Source organism: Pelodiscus sinensis, chromosome 2, assembly GCF_049634645.1.
Source record: "Pelodiscus sinensis isolate JC-2024 chromosome 2, ASM4963464v1, whole genome shotgun sequence".
Lineage (NCBI taxonomy): Eukaryota > Metazoa > Chordata > Testudines > Trionychidae > Pelodiscus > Pelodiscus sinensis.
This window is the reverse complement of record NC_134712.1, coordinates 238,215,819-238,232,651: the sequence shown is the minus strand read 5'-3', so window position 1 is coordinate 238,232,651 and position 16,833 is coordinate 238,215,819. Positions and strand designations below refer to the sequence as shown.

General features: G+C 42.8%; 1 protein-coding gene and 1 long non-coding RNA gene across 3 annotated transcripts in view; one reads left to right on the top strand and one right to left on the bottom strand.

The window, feature by feature from the left end:
* Window positions 1–16,833, top strand: part of LOC142827386 (uncharacterized) — a 69,313-nt gene that overhangs the window by 14,620 nt on the left and 37,860 nt on the right. The window lies entirely within an intron of this gene.
* Window positions 15,975–16,833, bottom strand: part of VIPR2 (vasoactive intestinal peptide receptor 2) — a 142,507-nt gene continuing 141,648 nt past the window's right edge. The window contains exon 14 of one of the 2 annotated variants that reach the window (XM_075922730.1): window positions 15,975–16,522. The gene's annotated coding sequence lies outside the window, so the exon portion shown is untranslated. The remainder of the gene's footprint in view (window positions 16,523–16,833) is intronic. The other variant, XR_012902111.1, reaches the window with a different exon arrangement.

The following is a 16,833-nucleotide window of genomic DNA, read 5'->3' as shown; positions in this document are numbered from 1 at the left end:
GCCATTGCCTGCAGGCAGGGGCAGAACACAGAATCACCCGCCTGCTTCTGACCCTAGGAGCCAGACATACCTAGGATGGTTACTGGAAGTCACTGGCAAGAGCTGCCCAGCCAGATCCCTACCCCCTCCCACGCCCCAACTCTCAGCCCCAGCTCAGTGAAAACGAGCGAGGGAAGAGCGAGCAATGCAGGGGGGGAGAGGGTATGGAGTGAGTGGTGTGGAGCCTTGGAGAAGTGGTATGGAAGGAGTGGCCTTGGAGGAGTGGGGCAGAAGGGGTGGGGGGGAGCAAGCATGTTCAGTTTTCTGTGACTAGAAAACTGACAACACTAGTCTGTGGGTAGAGAAGCCCATTCTGGTTCCAGCTGCTACTAGGTGGCCATGTTCACTACATGGCAACTCCGTGGGCTTGATTTGGAGAACTGCTGGGCTTTACAGTGTCAGCTCCTGGCCAACTAGCAAGGAGGAGAATGTCTTGGGTGGCTTCTCTGTCCAAATGCTCTGGAAGTGCAGCAGGTGAATGTTGGATTAAAATGCAGTATGGAAAAAGAAGAGAGTTAAGCTACCCTTGTGGGATGGAAATGGGGGACCCAATGGCATCCATGTTTGATTACTCTGTTGTCTCACTGTGAAGTAAGTGGGTGGCCGAGCTGGGATGAAGCAAGAACACGAGCCTATAAATGGTCGTACCTGCTGGCTGAGGCTTAAAAGCATCCATAAATTCTGGCTAGAGGTTTTTTCTTTGTGAACAAAAGTGGGGTTAGAGGCAATGCCTGGGCAAACTTTGCAGTGAAGATCCACTGTAAGTGGCAATTTCATGATCACAAAGTGAGTGAATGAAACAGCAACTTGTTTGTTTGAAGGAGCTTCTAAAAGGTTTGAAATCTAGAAGCCTCTGTTAATTGGCTGAGCCTCAGTCAGGGGGCGGGGCTACCAGAGCTATATAAGCCTGTGACTCAGCGACTAGGGAGCTTGCGACCAGGAACAGCTAACAGGGAGTTTGGAGAGAGAGGTTAGAGGGCACTAGTGACTTCTGATCTTCTTTAAAACATAACTCTTAGAATAATCTATATTCCAGAGGTTTAAAAAAAATCCCAGTTTATACTTAAACTTATTCATTAGAAAAATGGAGACAGAAGCCCAGCAGCAGAGTGGGGGCTATCCTGTTTATTGCGTTGAGTGTAACATGTATGATTACCTGCCCTGTGGGCGGGAGGCATATGTGTGCACCCACTGCAAGGAGCTCCTGACCCTCAGAGACCTAGTTCGGGCTTTGGAGGCCAGGGTGGCTGAACTGGAGGAGCTAAGAGAGGTAGAGAGATATGTTGATGAGACTTTCCGGGACACTGTAGTACTGTCCCACCTCCAGTCTGAGAGCCCCAGTGCTCTTAAGGAGGATGAAAGTCTCAAGGGAACAGAGCATTCAATGGGAGCAGAGGGAAACCATCCCGTAGTTGGGACCCTCCTCCCAGAGGATGTTGCGGTATCCTCTCGCACTGAGGATACCTCTGAGGGGAGGGAATGCCAGTTAGGAAGAGGCAAGTGTTAGTAGTGGGTGATTTGATTGTTAGAAACATAGATCGTTGGGTTTGTGATGACCGGGAGAACCGTATGGTCACTTGTCTGCCTGGTGTGAAGGTTGCGGATTTCTCAAGGCATCTAGATAGACTTATGGGTAGTACTGGGGAGGAGTTGGTGGTCATGGTACATGTAGGTACCAATGACATAGAGAAGGGTAGAAGAGATGTCCTGGAGGCCAAATTTAGGCTGCTAGGAAAGAGACTGAAATCTAGGACCTCTACGGTGGCATTCTCGGAAATGCTTCCAGTTCCACGCGCAGGGCCAGGTAGGCAGGCAGAGCTTTAGAGTCTCAATGCGTGGATGAGACAATGGTGTAGGGAAGAGGGGTTTGGATTTATTAGGAACTGGGGACACTTTTGGGAGAGGGGGAACCTATACAGGAAGGATGGGCTCCACCTAAACCAGGGTGGAACCAGACTGCTGGCACTAAACATTAAAAAGGCTGTAGACCAGTTTTTAAACTAAGAGAAGGGGGAAAGCCGATTGGTGCGGAGACGCACCTAAATTGGAGGGAGACTTCTCTTAGAGGAGAATCCATTGATAGAGATTCTCTAAGCTGTAGTCAGAAAGAGAGGAGGGGAGAGGGCAAACCATGGGCCAGAGCAGACAAACAACCACATACAAAGAAATCAAATGCATCAGGGAAGGGCAGACAGATAAGCAGTGGCAAATTTTTAAAGTGCTCCTACGCAAATGCTAGGAGTCTGACTAATAAGATGGGTAAACTAGAGTACCTCGTATTAAATGAGGAGATTGACATAATAGGCATCACTGAAACCTGGTATAATGAGGAAAATCTGTGGGACACAATCATACCGGGATATAAAATATATCGAAAGGATAGAGCAGGCCAGGTGGGTGGCAGAGTGGCACTGTATGTGAAAGATAATGTAGAATCAAATGAAATAAAAATATTAAGTGAATCAACATGTTCAATAGAATCGCTATGGATAGTAATTCCATGCTCCAATAATAAGAAATTAGCAGTAGGTATATATTACCGACCACCTGATCAGGACAGCGATACTGACATTGAAATGCTGAGGGAGATTAGAGAGGCTACCAAAATAAAGAACTCTATAATAATGGGGGATTTTAATTACCCCCATGTTGACTGGATACATGTCACCTCAAGAAGAGAAGCGGAGATAAAATTTCTCAATGGCTTAAATGACTGCTTCTTGAAGCAGCTGGTGCAGGAACCCACAAGGGGAGAGGCAATTCTCAATTTAGTCCTGAGTGGAGTGCAGGATCAGGTCCAGGAAATAATGGTTACAGGACCGCTTCGGAATAGTGACCATAATATAATAACATTCAACATTCCTGTGGTGGGAAGAACACCTCAGCAGTCCAGCACCCTGGCATTTAATTTCAAAAAGGGGAATTACACAAAAATTAGGAGGTTAGTTAAACAGAAATTAAAAGGCACAATGACTAGAGCCAAATCCCTGAAAGCTGCATGGAAACTTTTTAAAGACACCATAATAGAGGCCCAACTTTAAAGGTATACCCCAAATTAAAAAACATAGCAAGAGACCTAAAAAAGAGTCACCGTGGCTTAACCACCATGTAAAAGAAGCAATGAGGGACAAAAAGGCATCTTTCAAGAAGTGAAAGTCCAATTCTAGTGAGATAAATAGAAAGGAACATAAACACTGTCAAATCAAGTGTAAAATGTAATAAGAAAAGCAAAAAAAGATTTTGAGGAACAGCTAGCCAAAAACTCAAAAAGAAATAACAAAATGTTTTTTAGGTACATTAGAAGCAGGAAGCCTGCTAAAAAACCTGTGGGTCCTCTAGATGATCGAACTATAAAAGGAGCAATCAAGGACGATAAAGCCATTGTGGAGAAACTAAATGATTTCTTTGCTTCTGTCTTCACGGCTGAGGACGTTGGGGAGATTCCCAAATCTGCACCGTCCTTTGTGGGTGATGAATCTGAGGAACTGTCCCGGATTGAAGTGTCATTAGAGGAGGTTTTGGAACAAATAGAAAAGCTTAATTTTAACAAATCTACGGGACCGGATGGCATTCATCCAAGGGTTCTAAAAGAACTCAAATGGGAAATTGCTCAACTATTATCTGTGGTTTGTAACCTATCCCTTAAATCAGTTTCCATACCTAATGACTGGAAGGTAGCCAACGTGACACCAATATTTAAAAAGGGCTCTAGAGGCGATCCGGGCAATTATAGACCGGTAAGTCTAACTTCAGTACCGGGCAAATTAGTCGAAACAATAGTAAAGAATAAAATTGTGAAGCATGTAGAAGAACATAATTTGTTGGACAAAAGTCAACATGGTTTCTGTAAAGGGAAATCCTGTCTTACTAATCTGTTAGAGTTCTTTGAAGGGGTTAACAAACATGCAGACAAGGGGATCCAGTAGATATAGTATACTTAGATTTTCAGAAAACCTTTGACAAGGTCCCTCACCAAAGGCTCTTGTGTAAATTACATGGCCATGGGATAAGAGGGAAGGTCCTTTCTTGGATTGAGAACTGGTTAAAAGACAGGAAACAAAGGGTAGGAATAAATGGTAAATTTCCAGAATGGAGAGGGGTAACTACTGGTGTCCCCCAAGGGTCAGTCCTGGGACCAATCCTGTTCAACTTATTCATAAATGATCTGGAGAAAGGGGTAAGCAGTGAGGTGGTAAAGTTTGCAGATGACACCAAACTGTTTAGGATAGTCAAGACAGAAGCAGACTGTGAGGGACTCCAAGAAGATCTCACCAAACTGAGTGATTGGGCAACAAAATGGCAAATGAAATTTAATGTGGATAAGTGTAAAGTAGTACACATTGGGAAAAATAACCTCAACTATACGTACAGTATGATGGGGGCTAATTTGGCTACGACAAATCAGGAAAGAGATCTTGGAGTTATCATGGACAGTTCTCTGAAAACTTCCACACAGTGTGCAGTGGTGGTCAAAAAGGTAAATAGGATGCTAGGAATTATTAAGAAAGGGATAGAAAATAAGACCCAGAATATCTTACTGCCCTGTATAAAACTATGGTATGCCCACATCTTGAATACTGTGTACAGATGTGGTCTTCTCACCTCAAAAAAGATATTTTGGCCTTGGAAAGGGTTCAGAAAAGGGCAACTAAAATAATTAGGGGTTTGGAATGGGTCCCGTACGAGGAGAGGTTAAAGTGACTGGGACTTTTCAGTTTAGAAAAGAGGAGACTGAGGGGGGATATGATAGAGGTCTATAAAATCATGAGTGGTGTGGAGAGGGTTGATAAAGAAGTGTTATTTATTAGTTCCCTAAATAGAAGAACTAGAGGATACCAAAAGAAATTAATGGGGAGCAGGTTTAAAACTGATAAAAAAAGTTCTTCTTCACACAGTGTGTAGTCAACTTGGAACTCCTTGCCAGAGGAGGCTGGGAAGGCTAGGACTATAACAGAGTTTAAAGAGAAGCTAGATAATTTCATGGAGGTTAGGTCCATAAAAGGCTATTAGCCAGGGGATAAAATGGTGTCCTTGGCCTCTGTTTGTCAGAGGCTGGAGAGGGATGGCAGCAAATCGCTTGATCATTGTCTTCGGTCCACCCTCTCTGGGGCACCTGGTGCTGGCCACTGTCAGCAGACAGGATACTGGGCTAGATGGACCTTTGGTCTGACCCAGTACGGCTGTTCCTATGTAACAGATTGATTGAGCAGCAAGGCCCCAACACTCCCTTTAATCATTCTAATTTTCAGTTCTGGGCAGCATTCTCTTCCCCAAACACATTGGTTTGCACTCTGTATAACTGTACAGGCACCTAACCCTGAGCTAAGGAACAAATTCCATAGCAGTTTCCACTGCAGGGCCTGTGACAGACAATTGAATGCTCCTGATTCCATCTGGTTGAGGACAAAGACACAGACGCTGCCTTAAACTGGGAACTAAATACATCGTGTGGATTTAAAAAAATGATTACAAATTAAATCCCTGGCTGAGACATTTTTATGCAAAGCTTTGGGAAATTAAAAAAAAAATTTTTTAATAGCTCAGTTAAAAGGGCCTAGATATAGAGGTTTATACTGAAAGCACTGACAAAAGCTTACCAGAAGAATAATAGTGTGATAAAAGGGGATGCTATAATAATCCACTTGATACATTTAGTTGATATTTGGCAGTAGCTGGAAAAGCAATGAAGATAAGAAAAATGATGTTAATCAAAATGACAGTTTGTTTATCCTGAACTAAGCAGTGATAATAAAAGAATCAACACTTGGAGGCAATGCGTGTGTAATGGGCTGAATGAGAAAACAGGCTTGAGTGGGAACTGGGAGTTTTTTACACTTCCAGGAAAACACACAGGATGTTCCAATACCGGGATAGCTCAGATAAGAGCCTAATTCACAGTGTGCAACTCATCTTTATGCTGACCTTTTGGGTATTTTGCTTTCAGATGGAACCATGTATTGCTGAGCCAGTTTCGTGATCTGAAACATGTTAACTTCATGAGCTTGAAACGAACCTTTCCAAGAAACCTCTATGTTGAATTATTGCTCTAAATCCCAAGAGGCAGACAATGTTGCTTTTGGCATGCAGGAGGAGCTTAGTTAACACAAGGTTATGCTCCTCTTGGGAGAGTTTAGAACCAACCTGAAACTTGAGCCAAACCTGAATGTAGTTTTGTTTTGGGGTTCAAACTATGTCTCAGTGTTTCACTTTTGCAGTGCTTTGCACCTTCTGGGTGAGGCTGGGGACAGGCTGTCTCTTTACCACAGGAAAGGCTGTTCTCTAAGCATTTCCAACCTGAATGGAACTAAACCAGCAGAACTCTCATGTGAAAAAACTCACCTTGTTTGATATCCAGCTCGGTCCTGCATACCCACTGTTGGTGCAAAAGGTGAGCAAACATTTGAGGGAGTCTAACTGGACTCGATCTCAAACTTCAGGAGAGTGGGAGTGGGTTAGATTAATCAAGTCCCTTGATATGGGAGGCATCTATTGAAGTACCCTTAGTTTACACTCCAATCCTGGGATTAGGAGCATGTGCATGAACAGCTACATCCATGTGGATACTGATTAGTCAGTTGGGCTCCATGTGGGTATAGCAGACCTCCCACAATGTCAGGAGCAGGCCATTGTGATATTCAAGTGAAATCCCCATTCATTTCAGTAAGAGTTTTACCTATCTAGCTGCAGTAAATCTCTCTGGTCATTTGTGATGTACCACATCATTGTGGAATTTGAGCATCTTTAGATACAAGATTGAGAACTGACTTAAGAATTTTAGGCTTTGATCTATGGGTTTTAGCAATGCCTTTTTGGAAGCCAAAGAATTTTTTTTAGCTTGTGAATATGTCCAAACAAGCACCTAAACATTCAAAACATGAACATTTACTTCTAATTAAGAGTTGGGATGCAAGTTTAATTGTTACTATAATAACTACAGAGTAACTCCTGCAAAATTTTGAAAACCGGACAGTACATTATCTACTATATACATTAGAGAATGTATGCACCTATCTGTCTGTCTGCATGTGAGTCTGTGAGTCTGGTGGTTCTAGAACTCCTAAATGGTCAGATCTAGGCCCACCAAATGTGGTCTGCAGCTTCCTTTTATTGTAACTTAAAGCAAGGCCAAGGTTCCATTTTGCTAGGACAATAGGATGTGCATAGAATGTGACTGTTTTGCATCAAATGGAAAGGGAGGGTTGTGATAGTAGGAAAAGTTATACTCACAAATGACCACACGGGGGCAGCAAGCACCCCAGGCCCAGGGAGCAGCCACTTCCAGGGGAGAAGCTGAGGGTTGGCCTGCACCGTTCCTCCCTTTTCCTGGGCCGGTCCCAGCCCTGGGTAAAGCCAAGTAAGTTTTCTAGTACTTAATGAAGATCACAGTCAGCAGTGAGTGAGCTTTATTTTCTGCAATACTATACTTCTGTGACTTCTCTCTATCACAGCCTCAGTAGACAGATAAGCAGCCTATTAATGTGTATTCTGCCTCAGGACTTAGTCAGGTTTGAGACTGTTGTGAATAACAGACAGAACCTGCTGCTTGCAAATGACCATTTACTCCAGTTTGCTGTACCTTTTTGGTTTAAAAGCTGAAGTCTGATGAGGTACTAAAGCTGAATCAAAATCAATATTTTATTTCCATTTATACATGTGTGGTTGCCACAGTAAAGAAAGGCTGTCTCTCTCTCTCTCTTATCAAAGCAGATTAAACAAAAATAAATGCCTTCTCCTTTCTGCTACTGGTTTTATTTCTCTTGTAGTAGCACCTAGCGTCTCTAGCCAGACCTTTGCAGTAGGGGCCGTACAAAATCATAAGGCAGGTTTGTGAATGCCATACTCTCCTAGGTGAGCAGTTACTCAAGAAGTCCAAGGGAGTACTCGTGAGTAGTTGCTTCCCAAAGTCAGTTAATGAGAATTCCTGCACACGAAGGTGTTTATCCACAGGGGCCATCAGCTTTGGAATTAACTTCTCTCAGTTTATCCATTAGAATATTAAACTGCTGACCTATACAGCAGCAGCAGCAAATAGAAGGATCTAAAAAAAAATCATCTAACAATTACTGAGTTCTGAGAGGGGGGTAGAAAATAGAAGCACACAAGCAAAATTCTGCTGATGGATCTGCTCTGCAGATCTCAGTGTCACCTTCTTTACTTGATCCTCAGGCAGAATGGCCACTGCTTTGCTGCTCTTTGCATGTGTCTGGGCTGCTGCTTGGACAGGAAGAAAGGATATCTTTTGTTCAGCCTTGGCTTGTAGTTGTCTCATAATTTAGGGAGTTGCCCTGCCATCAACTTCTTTCTTACCGCTCTACCCTCCCTTATTTTCTACTAACTTTTATACCTTCCCTTTGCATTGCTGAAGGACATGGGGGAGAGTAAGCAATGGACTCTTCTATTCCCCTCCATTTAGTTGAGGAAGGGCTGGCTGGCATCATGGCATTGCCTGCTATACTGCACTTACTCCCCATTCCAGTACTTAGGTCTGGTGTGGAAAACTGTGACCTGTTTTTAATGTCATGTTTTAGAAATGATGCTGACACACTTTGTCATTGCTTGAACTTGCAGCTAAAGCACCTATTGTCAGCAATGCTGTCATTTTTCCATTGTGGGCGAGGTTGTAGAATGGACATCCCAGGCTGAGAAACAGTCCAGGAAAGTGTTCCTCCTCTTGTTCCCAGGAGCCTGTACTGATCCCCAAACCTTTAGCAGGGTGGCAGTAGGCAGGAACCACAAGTGGACATTTCGTGCCCTGATATGATGACATCCATGTTTCAAATGTGTGGTTCACCTGATTTGTGGTAGTCCACCACAGCTAGTCAGTCTCTGTACTTCGTCGTTCATGATAACAGCAGCTCTGTGACTGTATTTGCCTATTAATAAGCTATAACAGAAAACCTTTTATTTCACAAAAATATGTCACTGACTTGAATAACTGGAATGATAGAGAGCAATTTACTGAGCTGAAACAGCCACATCTAAATGGCCGAGTTAATGCAACGTGTGTGTGTGTGTATATATGGGTAAATTATTTACCATTATTGTTTCAATATTATGCAACACAATCCTACTAAGAAATGAATATACTCGCTTGAGAGAAGATGTTACAACCCAGAAGTCTAGGCCTACATATGTTTTCCATCGCTGTATTTTTAAAAGATGGATATTTGTGGAACTAATAAAACAAAGCCAGGCCTGCAGATTTATAGTATGGATGTGAGTTTACTTAATTGTTCCACAAAACTTGTAACTAGGCTCTGGAAGAGACAACAGATTCATTGCAAGCAACATTTGTCAAAAGAAAGGAGTCTTTCAAACCAAACGGTGCAAACATAACCACGCAGCAGACATTCAGGCATACCAAGCTACTGTCTTGCAACCTTAAGGCCCATCTTTTACACAGCTGTAAATATGTCTTTTCCAGCAGGAATATTGTTGGAAAAAGTCAATGTTGAACAAGGAGTTGTCATTATTCAGCTGCAATATACAGTAGCCTGGCTAGAGTCCACCCGTCTCTTCTGGGAAATACACCTCGTAAGGCTTGAAAACACAGCAGTCCTCCAAATTACACCTGGCAAAACTTGCCAAAGGTCAATTATTTTTAGACTGAGCAATGAATAATAAAGGCTTATATTGTATATGCACCTCACTGTTAAGTGCAATTATTCTTGCTGTGAATTTCTGAAACTTTTATAATACCTCAAATGCTAGGCCCAGTTACTGCCACTCTCCTGGATTATTGATGACAACTGCCATATTTCCCCTTAGTTATATATCGGAAAAGTCTGTGTCCTGTGAATTGTAAAAGGATCAGTGTGTGGGGAGATTTTGCCAATATGAATGGCTCATGTGCAGGTTAATTACCTATAGTTTAGAGCACTTGCTCATTTAAAAAACAAACAAAAAGATGTACCTATTTTTATTACCAGTGTATTGAAACGACTAGCACAGGACCCTACATGGGGATTAATCACTGTGTTCAATCCTCAAACTACATCTCAGACCAGCATTCTTCTAAGGTGATCATCAAGCCGTAGGGTAAGGGTGGGCAATCATTTTTGAGGGGGATATTTTGGTAAATGGTCAAGGGCCGCACTTTTCTATGGAGGGGATGTTGGGTCTGGGATGGAGATTAGATGCAGAAAGGAGCTTGGAATAGGGGACTTGGATGCAGGGGAGAGTGTGGGATCTGAGAGGGAATTGGGGTGAAGGACGGGGTTGTGATCTGGGGCAGGTGCTTGGGGTGCAGGGTTCAGGAGGGGTATGAATGAGAGAGGATTCTGGTTTGTTGGAGAGATGCATGGGGAGGCGTAGGCCCTGTGGTATGAGGGGAAGGGTGCAGAAGGTTTGTGTGGTGATCTGTGGCAGGGAGTTGTGGTGGGGAGAGGGGCTGCCGGGAGTTGTGGGGATTGCCAGAGGTAGGCTGTGGCTGGGAGGCACTTAGTAGCTCCTGGCCAACAGCCTCGCAGGACCCTGAGGCAGGCTCAAAAATGGCCGGCTGCTCCCTGTTGCTCACTGCTCCAGGTGCTGAGGGAGGGAGAAGCTTTGCGCACTGCTCCTACCTCTAACAATCTCTCTGCTCCCATTGGCCAGTTTCCATGAAGCCTCCCTCTCCCCCAGCACCCGGAGCAGTCAGCTGCTTAAAGTGGTGCAAGGCTGCTCTGAAGAGTCCCAGCAGGGCGTCCCTTGAGCCGCATTGGGTGGCCCATGGGCCAGATCCTGAAGCTTAGCAGGCTGAATTCATCCCATGGCCATGTCTTGCCTGCCCCTGTGGTACAGGCTCATTGCTTTAGCTCCTAATGTCCCAGGTTCAGCCTGCTGATGACCTAGATCTGTTGGCTTTACACATGCATTAGCTATTCATTAACAGTCTTCTTCAGACAACCCATGAATGTACTGAGCCAATGAAAGGGTCATTGCAATCAGTTGTGAATTTAAGCAAGCCTAAAAGAGGTGTATTTTCCTATAATCTCATGGAGATAGAAAAAATCACACACACCCAACTCTGAAGTGAGCACTCTGCTCTCATGAGCATGCACACACACACTGCTATGCTTGAATAGCAAAACCCGCCGTAACTCACCCTGGCCACTCTTCTATTTTTCTCTAACTCATTTTCCACTTTTATGAAGGAAGGGATTACAAATTCTGTGAGGAGTATGTATGTTATCTGGTTCAGCATTGTCTCTTAATGTTATTAATACTGGATTTGCTTTCAAAAGTCCAATATCACCAAACGTTCCATCAAGTTTGTAGCCTGCCAAATGCAAAAGGGCTACATTCTTAAGAGCTATATTGATTAAGACTGAAATGCAAGGACCCATAGGATGTAGGCCTATATGACAGTTAGCATGACAAGACTAATCATGACTTAAGGTTTTAGGATGACATTAGTAACTAACCCGCAGTAAGTTACAATAAGTCACAAGTGACATCTTACAGTAAATAAAAGAGCTGTGTGCTAAGAGGAGGGGTGAAGCAAGGAACTGCAAAGATAGGCTTTTAGCTCTTTAGGAAAAGCTGCCACTGCTGCTGAGGAGGTTGTTGATCACATACACTTTGCATGCAAAGCTTTTGTCTTTGTAAATTGTTTCTGTGATGAACTGGCCCGTGCACTTCAGAACACCTCCAAGATTAGTCAAGCCAGTTCAGGTGATTTCAGCTCTGAGATGATTGACATGTCTGTTGGCATCAACAAGTCTCTCTATGAATATTCAGTTTCATTCTCCAGGCAGGTTGTCTTGTCACGTGGGTTTGTTAGATCTCGGAAACAGTGGCTCGTGACAGTTGGTAGTAGTTACCTCCCTGACTGTCTTGGCGCCAGCTGCAATATGCTCATATTTCCTGCATTTGTTACATTGTACACCTTTGTCTGGACGCACATTTCTTGTGTGAAGAATTTTTTGTGCATTTAGTCTGAAAGGCTTTGTAGATAATCCTCCCTGCCCTCAAGGTTTTTATTATAATTAATTTTAGCCAGTGTGTCGTGTATCCTTATAGCTTCTAAGTTAGTCTGTGGCTTTTCAGCTTTGGCAAATCATTTGTTTTGCTGTTTCAGTAACTCAGTCTGTCACTTGAAAAACTGCGCGTGGGATTAAGTCTGTTTTTAAATATAATTTCTGTGTGATTAATCACTGGGCTCTATCTCAAATATTTTCATGTTTTCCAGTCACAGCAGAATCACATTTTTCTGCCACACCATGTAAAATTCTTATAAAAGATTCAGATTCCCCTGGTCCTTGAGCTGTTTGGTGAAGACATGCCCTTACACAGGAATGTCTGTTGGTGTGTGCTTGTTTTGTAAATGTGGACCATAGGGGTGTGAATACACTCCCTATGGTCCCCCCAAGTAAGCGTGCTCCAGCTGGCCTGGGGAAGGCTGAGGCAGATTTTCCTCTCCTCCCCCAGGTAGTAAGACTGGGGGGTGGGGCTGGGTCTTGCTCCTGGGTGAGGGGGAGAATCAGCCCTAGCCTTCCCCTGGCCAGCTAGAGCATAGGGGAGGGAGGCTTGGGTAGCACGCCACTCCTGCCTTCCGCCGACCAGCAGGAGCACACGTACTTGGGGAAGCATAGGGGGTGCATATGCACCCCACCGTATACAGGCCTGATAAATCACATTTATTTGAAGAACAAAATATGAGTCAAACATAGTCAAAACTCCTTCATGGACAGCTTTATGACTGTCATAATTAAAAGTAAGGAATGTAAAGATGTACTCTACCTGCTTCTCCATAACATAAATTAATGATGCTGCCTGTATGTATGCGATCATAAGTAAAGCTAGTGCTGGTATGTCCATTTGAGCTGCAAGTGCACCTCAGATTATATCCTAGAGACCCTAAAATGGTCTGTGAATCAGGACCCATGTATAGGGTTGCCAGATGGTTTCGACAAAAATACTGGACACACTTAACATTACATCACAATCTACATCTTCTTTAGAAAATACCTGACACTTATATTTTCTTTTATATTTTCTCAATTTGTTTCCCAAAAAGAAAGCTCAAATACTGGACTCTTTTTGGCTTGGCTGGTTGTAGCCAGACACAAAAACCCCATCTTGTTTTTCCCCCCCCAGAGAGCAAGAGAAAGGCAGTCAGCCTTTGATGCCCTGGGAACGCAGGTGTGGTGCCTGTCCCTGACTCTACCATAAACAGAAACCAGACAGTAAATGGGCTAGCTGACGACCCGGGGCCTCCCGTCGCCCTGATGGCTAGTACCAGTAATTGACACGCCTGCACTGTCCCAGAGAGGAATCTTCGCCCATCACATACCAGAGGTGCCCATTGTCTGCATTTTCCCAGGTGTAAATTATGCTTTGCACCCTTCGTGGGAAACTTGGTGTTCAAAGCCATTTTTCCTAATTGGCCACTTGAAACCAGGAAGAAGCCTACATGACCCAAGGGGTATAAAAGAGGTTCAGCAGCCCACCCCATTTGAGCTCCAATCATCTATACCTGCTGGCAGGTATTGATTGTCTCCCGAGGTCTGTGGGATGCCCAACCTCGCCCTACTTCTTCCCGAGGGATTGAGAGAAAGACGCTGGCCACGCCAAGTCTGGAACGCAGGGGTGAGAATATATACCTGCTATGTGTCTATTTTGCATGCATTTAATAAGAGCTCAGAGAACCAAAAGGGTTTCATGGTACCTGTAAGTGACTTATTAGTGTAATTTCTGTCCTGTCCTTTGTAGTGGCTGTGTTATCTGTAACACAGTAGTAGCATTTAACAACTAAGTTTACCCTGTAACAATAAAATAGTAACTGTTTAAGCTTTAACCTGACTCCTTCAGTTGCTGTAACAGAACCAAGCACAATTTAAAAGAACTTCAGCCGGTCATAAGGGACTCACTGCCCTGACCGTCGGCTGACACTGGTGTCTTTGTGTGCGGAATTGTATGGAATTATACAGGGGCACAAAGGACTGTGCATAACCCTGGCTCCTCAATACAACGCACATGTAATAATGTCTATAATAAAATGTCAAGATGGACATGAATACCTCATGTGGCATTAGGAAATAGGTCCTTTTTCTGAATAGTAACAGCGATTGGCAACTGTGTTGCTTTGGAGAACATCAGTAGCTAAATCATGCACCTCTATAAGCTAATCTATAGTATCGGTCTAAAGAGCAGGGCAATGCCAGGCATATATCACTCCATATAACATGTTAATCTGCCTTTTCAGTGGATGTGATAAGCATGTCTCTGAGCAAATTCCATTGCAGTTAGAGGAAGAAACCACAAATTTCTTCTCAGCTCACTAACCCTTCCCAGAAAGACTTTCTTCTTAAGGCTCTGATCAAGCAAAGTACTTAAGGAGCTCAATTTAACCATATGCTTAAGATCCATTAAAATTTCAATGAAATCAAGTTTAACAAATAGGGGTATGCCTACACTACAGAGTTTTGTCGGAAAAACGGCCATTTTTCTGACAAAACCTGAGTTATGTCCACACTGCAATTGCATTCTTCCAAAAGTAAATCTAAAGAACAGAGGGGGTTTTCTGGTGCTGGTGATCCTCTTTCTATGAGGAAGAGGTCTTTTACGGAAAGAGCTCTTTTGGAAAAAGTTGTATATGGATGGGGAAGAGGGAGTTCTTTCGAAAGAAGAGGAAAAAGCACAAATGTCCATAGTAATCACAGCTTAAATGCAAGATAGCATCCACATTGAATGGATGCTATCTCTTGAAAAAGCAGACCTCTTTTTCGATGCGCTTTTGTGTGTGGACGCTCTCTTTCGGAAGAAGTTTTTCTGGAAGATCTCTTCAGAAAAAAGGTTCTTCCAAAAGAAGCCTGCAGTTTAGACATAGCATAGGAGTGGATTTAAGCACAAAGTCAAGCATGTGCTTAAGTGTTGAATTAGGGCATCTGTCACCCTCCCCCCCCCAAAAAAAATCTCTCATAAGTAGTTTCAATCTCTCTTTTGTAGGCATTTCCACCTCTGTCATGGATGGTATCCTATAGTAATTGAGCAAACTTCTCTACTCTAGTATTTTGCAGAAAAATGTCGCACTGCTATATAACAGCTGGCTATTACTTTTATTTCTGCATTACTACTGGTAGTAACCATAGTGGTAGTACTAGTCTAGGTAGGGCCCAAACTTGTATCTAAAATAAATAAAGTTCACATCATTCATAGGTGGACAGCAATAAGTGTTCCAGAGGCAAAAAATGTGACAGTAATATTACAGAACCCAGTAGAGCAAAATACTTAAGTACAAGACTTCAACATGTGAGAAGTCATGCTTCGCTAAAGTGGACTATTCATATGGTTAAAGTGAGATACAAGTTTCAGTACCTTGCTGAAATGGGGCCTAACTGAGAAACCGCAAATGTGTGTATTTAAGCTTTGGAACAATAACTTTCTTTCACAGATTTTTTTTCTTATTTTAAGCAAGGTGGAAAAGCTTAACATAAAGTTAACAGATCTTTTGGTTTGGGATATATATAGCTGTCCTGGAACAGTCTGCATATTTCCTAGTCTTTTTAGTCTTTTGTTAAGGTCCAGATAACTTCATTCTTTATATGCCTGCTATTCCTCTAGGTCTTCTTCCTTTTACACTGTACACACTGATACATTTTAAATGCAGAATTCTACTTGAGGCCATGGTTTCCCCCGGTGAAGGACTAGGTAGCTCTATTTTTAAAAATACATGGGTTCTGGTATTTATTATTGCTAACCAGAAGCAATAGCAGAGTTTTCCTATTATCTTTCTGCATGGGAGGCTACAATTTATATACTTGCTGATTTGTTCATCTATCATTTATTTGTTTGTATCTGTAGTGTTGCTGTTTACACCATTCTTTTAAGCCATTTCTTTTGACCTCAATCAGTCATGGTTTATTATCACTTCAGATATGGTATTGTCAACCTTATCTTTGAAGAGTTGTTTATAAATGTAAATACAAAAGTAGACCATCCCTCCATTGCTGAAGTGAAGCAGCACAAATCTTTAGCAAAAACAAAACAATCCTTTACAACTTATAAGGAGCCCAGTTGCCTAAGCACTGTTGAATATTTTGTAGCATCACAGTATAGAGGGGTATTTTAATGAGATATTTAAAGGTGGATAATATAGTGGGGGCTTTGCAGACTTTTCAAGGGAGCTCTTCAGATGCATGATGAGGGTGAGTGTTGGAAAATGTGCCCATTGGGCAGTTTGCATCATTGGAAGAGAGTAGGCAGAAGAGCTCCTTAGCATATACCTGATAAGTGGCAGGGCAGGAATAGGCCACAAAAGTACTTAAAAATGAAGACAAGTAGTAGACAATGTGCTTATGAATGCAGGGAATGAATATGACAACAGTCTGTCTCCGAAAGATATCAATAGGAGAGCCTAAAATAAGGCAGAATTTATTTTCTGTCCCTTTTTGGGTGTGTTTTCTGGGGTGTAGTTAGAGGTTCTGGAGGATAAGAAGAAACAGAAATGTGCTCCCAGAGATGTACCAGCTTCATGTATCATACGAGAAAGCTTCAAGAGTGCCTGTTATGTAAACATAACAACAGTGGGTTAATGTCAAAGCTCTTACTCAATTTTCACTCACTTTTTACTTTGGCAACATATTTATTGATGACAATAGAAGTTTTGACACAGGAAGGACTGAGTAAAGTCAAGGTAAATACATCCTGAACTGGCCCAATACTAATAACATAGAATTGCTAAATAGTATACTAATAAAATGTATATTAATCTAATAATACTAATACAGGCAGTCCCCGAGTTACGCGGATCCGACTTATGTCGGATCCACAGTTACGAACGGGGCTTTTCTCGCCCCGGAGGACGGGAGCGGC